We start from the raw sequence: 8,350 nt of genomic DNA, 5'->3' as shown, positions 1-8,350 counted from the left end.
TCTGTGTGTTGGACTTTTGATACACTGGCGACCTATCCTGGGTGTACACTGCCCTTTGTCCTGGGATTGCCTCCAGTCAAGTGGTATAGATGACGGATAAAGTCTAATAACCTACATTATATTATATATGGATAATGGTAATATATTAGATAATAGTTAATGAGCAATGACAGTTTTATATCATTTAACATATTAATGAAATTGTACAGAAGTGTTTTCAGAATAATAAAAGTCGTTTCCACTGATTTTGTTTTTTTATTAGTCAATAATTCTTCAGTTAATCATCTATAAAATATATTCACATTGCTTGTTTTGCGTCTAACACTGCGAAGACCAGCCATATAACACTCTGCAACCAGTATTTTGTTTGGCATTTTGCTTGACAGTGGGAAGAAAAAGAAAAACAATTATCATTTCCATTTGTTATTGTCTGGTCGACTTACTCCCTTACTTTGGGAGTGAAACATTGAAATGTCGGTTCAAAAGTCTGACATATTTGCAAAAATATTACAATTAGCAACAGCAGAATAATTCAAACTAATATTGTTTTTAGTCAAACTGTGTATTAAGAATAAATTCATGGTAGGAAACCGAAGACCGAGTTTTATCTTCCAAATGGGAAAATCATATCCTCTATGCCATCATGCTTCTTCAGTGGCCTGTTAATGTGTCAGATTTCTTTACACAAGTATGTTCACAATATACTAACATTGTATCACACACACACTGTTGTGGCACCACTATGTGAAACTTTGCCTGCTGATTTGGAAACCGTGTTATTTTTTGGGCTCGAACCAAATGTTCCTGGTGACACACGGCAGGACAAAAGCGGGGTAAACACACGGTAGCCTCTTAGCTCACGGCCTGACAAACAAAGCCAGTATTAATGGTCAACACCGCTTTTCTGACACAGGACACTAAAGGAAGCTAGGGAATGCATGGAAATGCATGAATGGAAAGTGGCAGAGTGGATTCCACGGAGGTCTGGGGCTGTTTTGCTGCTGATGGGTATGGTGCGTTAAAACTTGTCACACAAAGCCCGGCAGAAGTACACTCTCTGTAAACTTTCCGGGAGCTTTTTAAACACAGAGAGTGCCAGCCTACCCGGCCAGAGACGGAGCGGGAGGCACAGCCAAAATGTCACAGTCCACACACACACACACACACACTCAGTCGCGCTAACCACGGTGTGTGAGATTATACGGTTCCTTTATATTTATATTACCTTATGTATTTAGATTACATGGCTTCTTTGTGTTGAGCAAGTTAAACACACAGGCCATTACTCATGATGCCAGCAGTGAGTCTGGTCAGCAGCACTGAGGCTGCTGGGCCGAGGAGCAGTGATGTCACAGAGGTTATTGAGGGACAGGTATTGGCAGACTTCTCTTCACATACCTCACTCACTAATACACCCTTTAAGATTGCCACTTGTCAAATAGATTATTAAATAAATGAATAATTGAAAGCTGGTTGATCATTTGTTGCAGAGCTGACAACTTGCTACTGTACACGAAAAACTGTCAACGTAAAACTGACAAATCTCAGACAGCACCACAGAACAACATCACTCTAGGCCTGGGTCAGATTCCAGACCCTCTCCCTTGTCTGAAGACGTACAGGATGTACACACAACACACAACCATTCTGAAATGTACCTCCCTCGGTATTGGAATTCACAAAGTAATGCAAATTACAAAAACCCAGTAGAAAAAAAGCTTGTTAATGCCTGTTTAATGTGACAATGATTGGTTTATTTTGCCATTATACTATATTCAGTCAGTTCAGTAATAACAATCTTCATGAAGATGAACTTCACCTGGAGGACATGCCCTTCAAACTCTAGCCTGCTAATTGTGTTGGTCCAGATCATTAATCAGAACAATTTTAACAAATTTGCCTTTTATGAAAAGTGATAATGACAAAATTGGCCGTTTAAAGAAATGGTGGTTGTGACACCTGTGTGTTTGAGGTCATCTTGCAGTCTTATATCTGAACCTGACCGAGCCAGAGACAAAACTATTCATGACTGATCTAATTAATTGTGATAGGCATTCCGTTTTTTGGATCTGTGCCCAACCTGAACCTGATTTTTACAGAAACGTGCAGTGGGAATGAAATAGATCAATAGCCTGACCGGGGTCAGCCCTATGTTCCCACAGCCCTATGTTCCCACAGCCCTATGTTCCCACAGACCTATGTTCCCAGATTCATTTTGAAAAATCAGTCCCGATGTTCCAACAGCCCTATGTTCCCACATTTCTAGATTTTTCTGAAAATTAGGGTTAGGGTTAGGGTTAGCGGTGTTGAGCTCAAGAGAGTTTGGAAGCTAGCTAGCTTCTTCGAATCGCCAGCTACGGAATGGTGAACCCTTAACTACCAGGCAGGGGTAGAAATGTGGGAACTGTAGGTACATAGGGCCTAATTTTGTAATGAATATTGGAAATGTGGGAACATAGGGCTGTGATAACATAGGGCTGTGGGAATATAGGGCTGTGGGAATATAGGGCTGTGGGAACATTGGGCTGTGGGAACATAGGGCTGTGGGAACATAGGGCTGTGGGAATATAGGGCTGTGGGAATATAGGGCTGTGGGAACATTGGGCTGTGGGAACATAGGGCTGTGGGAATATAGGGCTGTGGGAACATAGGGCTGTGGGAACATAGGGCTGTGGGAATATAGGGCTGTGGGAACATAGGGCTGTTGGAAAAAAGGCCCGCTCCCGCCTGACCAATAACGTTTTCATTACCACTGCCAAGGAGGTTATGTTTTCACCCCCAAGATTCAACAAAACAATTGGATAGATTACCAGGAAACTTTACATTGGTCAAGAAAGACTAGATTAAATTTTGGTGCGGGTCGTGATCAGGGGTGCAGATTCAGGAATTCTCTTATCACTGTCTTTAACGTGGAAACACTTTTTTTAACGATTTTTTTATATATTTGTACTTATTTACCGTAGAATAATTCACGATTCTTGAAGATAATCAGGAATATTTAGGTGATTGATATAAATGAGTGTGTGCAATTTGGTGCAGCTTGATTGAATTCAAGGGGACTATTGGGCTCGGTTTGCCATTCTAGCTGTTCATTGTATTGCTTTTAAAATGTTACTATGCATAGCCTTCAAACAACTACCAGTGGTGGACCACCTCTCATGCTTCAAATAAAGATTTATCCAGGAAACACAAAGCCCAGACAGCAGACCACCATATGAATTGGCCTCTGTATCTCACTGACGACGAGTTCCAGTCTCTGGGTGATAATTCTGTTTCCCTGACAATTATCACTACTTGGCCAGCGAGTTAAAATTCTTCCATGTCTTCATTTCATCCCGAAACCCTCAATCTTCTCTAAACTGGTGCTGGGTGTTCCTGGGACTTGGATAAGTTCAAGCCCAGTTCAGGAGAGGTCATGGTCACTTTTCCTCCTTGTGCTCGTATGTGGTCCCTGTATCTCCCATACTTTTTGTATTCCTTGAGAAAGAATGTGATGAAGTTAAATCATACTTTCCATTGCTACATGTTTTTTTGGTGCCAGTAGTCTGTTGAAAACATGTACCCAGTTTTAGTTGTAAATCCTCAATCAACATGCGTAGTGGATGACGTACAAGATGAGGCCTCAAGCACCCGGTCTGAGGACTGAGGTGCAAATCATGCACGGCGCTCTATAGCTCTGACAAAACATTTCAAACGCTGACCGTTTAACTCTGCTGCCTGTCTGTTTTTGTGCGCTGGTTTGTGCACGTGTAGGAATTCCAATGTTGGTATTTGGTATATTTACACCTCAGGTTGCTTTCTTCTGCAACTAGGCTGGGTGCTGTAATGCCTTTTGGCATCAGGGTTGGAGGGACATGCCGAGAAATCTGCTTCGAGTTCCGCATCTGTGTCTGATGTATTTCACGAGGGCCAGGCAAGATGATGAATTCATAGAAAGTGTGTTTTTCATAACACAGACATTTGGTGAACTGTAAAATATTGACGGATCCTCTTCTGCGGGATATCTTAATCTCTCTTGGCATGTGCGACCAGACCAGACACCAACCTGCTGCTCCACACAATTCCAGTTAATTTCTGTTGAATGTGCGTTTAAGTGGCTCTGGGACTTCTTGCACTGTTTTCACTGCGAAAAGTGTGCAAGAAACGCCCATGGCTCGATTCCTGGTGTGATTGATGGGCATAAAGGCCGTCAAGCTAAACAGTTTAAAGGAGGGGAATACTAGAAGCCCAGCTGCATTGAAAAGAGTAGCAACATGTCGAGCTGACTGCGGCTCCTCACTTACCCTCTCATACTAATCACTAAATTCACACACTTACTGCAGCCATTTGACAGAAGTTTGGAAGATGGGCTGGAGCTACGATGTGAAAGATCCTTTAGCGAAAAATAAACAGAAATGATCTGAATCTAAATGTAGCGCAGCAGCAAAGAAATGTGCTCGACCACACTGAGAAGCCACAGATGCTGTTTTTGCACATCATGTACCACACATACATTTGTGAACTGTGCTTCACATACATTTAAAAAATCAAGTAAAAATTTGGAGCAAAATGCAAAAGATCTCTGCAAATACGACAGCCTTTATACACAGATAGAAAGCATTATAAATGTTATGGTTTAAGGTTTAGCTGTGATGTGGACTTAAATACTCAGGAAAGAGATGATTTGGACTTAGGCACTAAGTCTGAGGCAGAGCAGACAGTGAAGTGAGGCAGGCAGATATGACAAAGAAACAAGAGCAATGATGGACGACGGACATGTGACACAGGTTAAATTTCTGATTAGGCAGAAGTCAAGCAAACGCATGGAAAATAGTACAAGCTAGGACTTGAGCTTGTTCATTCTTTAATACAAATACTTGGCAAATTAACAATTTGGTTAAGATTAGACCCTATCCTTTTGGGATCTTTATCCTTTAATTGGGGAATAGGTTTCAGGCGTACAGATGGATGGGCGGCAGTAGGGGCACCACGTAGCCTTGTCCAATCAGACACACAAACATACTCACAAATAGGAAGGAAGCTGAGCTGGAGGATGAAAAGGCTGCTTTCAGACTAGACTGTGCTTCGCAGCCCCTTCATATTTTCTCAGAAGGAGGTACATGTGTGGACGCAAATGTCTGAGTGAGACGCTCAGCAGTTTCTGCAGACTTTCTCCAACTTGCCTCCTCATTTATAGTCTGTTGAAATCCAGGCACACGCCACAGACACAAAAGTGATACAACTGAAAGAAAACAAATATCTCCCGGTGAAAAAGCAGTGACTCACACGTAGAAGACACTGACAAAGATGTCAAGAGAGTTTGTGTTTATAAGCACTGACAACGGTGCCGTGATTCTGTAAACAGGATCGCGTGTTCTCGGCAGTGGAGTTAATACATCACTTCCTGTCTCTTTCTGCTGCTCCGGCTCTTGCCTGAATAACGCAGAGGATTTGATGCTGTTGTGGACGAGTCTGTGCAGAGAACCTCCTGCTGTGTTGTGTATGCAGGAAATGCAAACTCTGGGTAAACTCTGTAGCAAATTCTCTGGATTATATCCGGAGTTAATGTCTGAAAACGGCTATAGTAGGTGCAACGGAGATAAAATGGCAAGAAAGAGTAAATATGGACGAATCTCACCCTAACCAGGACAGATATCTGCTGATCATTGATGTGTGATATCTGTGTCACATGTTTTTAGAATTTGTACTTGGTTCCTTTAGCTGCCAATGTGAACATTTCACTTTACTTAATGTAGTAGAAAAATAAAAATACAATGAAAATTACAATTTTAAGTTTCTGTGCATGAACAAGTCATTCTTACTAACCCTATTTTTGTAGTGATCTGTTAATTGTCTCTACAGCTTATTATACATGTTTGTAGCCAAACTGTGACATAGCAACAATGCATTGCAGTTTTTGCCCGATGCTTGTCTTCATCTTTTACTGTCTTTTACTTAAGATCAAAACCCCATGTTTTCTTTAAGGTAATGTATAACTTTTTCAATCTTTCATCAATATATGAACCCAACTTTATTAGTAGAGCACTTTCATACAAACAAATTACCATAAAGGATACAGCATAACATTAAAGCAATACAAAAAACCAACCCCTCCAAGCAGTCCCGTCCACGTACAGAGCAAAACACTATTAACAGGAACTGAAGAAATCCAATGAATTTAAATTGTGGAATCACTAAAGGCAGATTGATAAAGAGCTACAATGATTACGATTTTTTACTTGTTGTTTCAAACTAGAGAGAGACGCTTCCGGAATAAAACAAAAAAACTGTACAGTGACCTCAACAATTCCTCATTTCACTGCACAAACCGATGAATAGAAACTATTTTAAGTAGTGAGGAGACGTTATGGCAAAGACATCAAACTAAACAGTTTATCTCCCTTTAGTCTTTTATGTTGCTTTTCTTTCACAATCTGAATGTAATTGTAGTCTTTCCTTGTTTATTTGAAACATTTGACCTTTCAACTTTCTCCAACGCTCTATCTGCCATGAGTTACAGCAGCTCTGTGTATGCATCAACTGTCAGCCGCTGCTTTTAAGGGCCTTCTAGACTAAACCACGTTGGTCATAAAATAGGTTAAAGTAACAAAAAAATGCTTGGCTTGTTTAATGCAGTTTCAAATGAATAGACTTAATAATCCCATCTTCTATAATAAATCCAGGAATGAGCTGGGGCTGAAAAGGTGCAGCAGCAGTGTGCGGCACTCTATCTTCACGTCACAATGTTGTGTTTACATTTGTACGGATCGCTGAGCAGCTCAGTTGTTTTTTAAACCTCTTTTCCATTGGTTTATTCTTTCTGTAGACATTCCTGCTGCTTCCTTCACTTGTTACCTACTTGAAATCCTCAGTCTGCGCAGCCCTGTAACCCTGTCGTAGTTTATAAATCCCGTAAATGGGGGATGAAAAAGGCCACTAGGACTTTTTTTTTTTTTTTTTTGGATAGTTCTTCAAAAGCGAGGCTCTGTGTTTACAGGTTGAGAAAGGGCTGGGCTCGGGTATGTGGAGCCTGCAGTCTTTTACAACGTTGTCTTGTCTGTCACTTGACAGTTGACTGCCGCACAGCTATCCCCCGGCTCAGCAAACAGTCCTGTTATATTTTCCATTCGAAAAATCCCAGGGGTCACCAGCGTGTCTGACTGTGTTCGCTGAAGCCAGATGGGGGTTTTCCTATAAACAAGTGTACAGGCAGTATTTATACAGACTGTGGCACCTGACGCCATAACACTCATGACACTCTGTTTAGTGGCCAAAGTTGCCATAAGTCACTTTAGAGAATTAAGTAAATATTTTCATTATGGCCATGCCATTGTTTATTATAGAATGGCAAAAGATCTAAATCTTGCCAAATCCTCTGTTAAAAAATCATCGAATAACAACTTGTCGAAAGTGACGCGTCATGTACATAGAGCTGATTCCTTTTTCATTATTCCCAAGTCTATTTACTTTCAAACAAATCCAGAAACACCACCTGTTTGAACAGCGGTGTGAGCCTAGGCGGCTCAGGTTAGACGGAGCGCTGCACACACCATGTTGGCCGCTCCCCTCTGATTTTAGCTCCGTGCACCGCAGGAGACAAGCATACCTCCGGCCTGTCGAGGGGCACAACGTCTCCTTCACATACAGTATGTCACCCAGCACAGATACACGCTCACATTCCTCTCTGCTAAGTATTATCATGCTGCTGGATTAAAGCGGTGTGAGGCATGAGGATGCACTGTCAGTATTGGATGCTGAAATTACTGGAGATTACCATTGGGCGTGATAGTGGCGTGAGGAAGAGTTCAGTCTTGGAGAAAAGCCTTTAAGATAAAAGCATTCCAGTAAAGAGCGTTTGGTCAGCTACACTGTTGGTGGAAGTCATAAACAAGAGGAGCTGTATTATAAAGGCACTTTAGACGAGCGGAGGGGAGCTTTGGTGCTCCCACCGAAATGTGCAAAACAAATGTTATTAAGTCCAACTCAAGAAGGAATTATCATAATGAGCTCAGCTGCAGGATCCCCCGTATTGATTCCAGCATAAAATCACAATCAGCAGTCGGAGATCCTGGACTAACCCCAACATATCACAGGCCATGAAAGCCTCCTGTAAATTTGGCTCAGCTTCAGCTCGGCTGGTGGTCGCTCGCAAACCTCGGAGAGTGTGAGGGAAGCAGGAAGGAGACAAAAGAGAAGAAAACATACCAGATGTGACCACTCGGATGAATTAGCTCCCAGTGAGAGATGAACAGGTCTGATGAAGAGATCCGGTAAAGGCTAAACGTGTGAATCTTTGCCCCGAGCATAAAAAGCTAGAAATAGAAAGTACATTATAATTCACCATGAAATCCTGCAATCTGCATCTTCCGTC

This window comes from Limanda limanda, chromosome 21 (assembly GCF_963576545.1).
Source record: "Limanda limanda chromosome 21, fLimLim1.1, whole genome shotgun sequence".
Classification (NCBI taxonomy): domain Eukaryota; kingdom Metazoa; phylum Chordata; class Actinopteri; order Pleuronectiformes; family Pleuronectidae; genus Limanda; species Limanda limanda.
The sequence above is the reverse complement of the archived record's forward strand: the minus strand, read 5'-3'. Positions refer to the sequence as shown.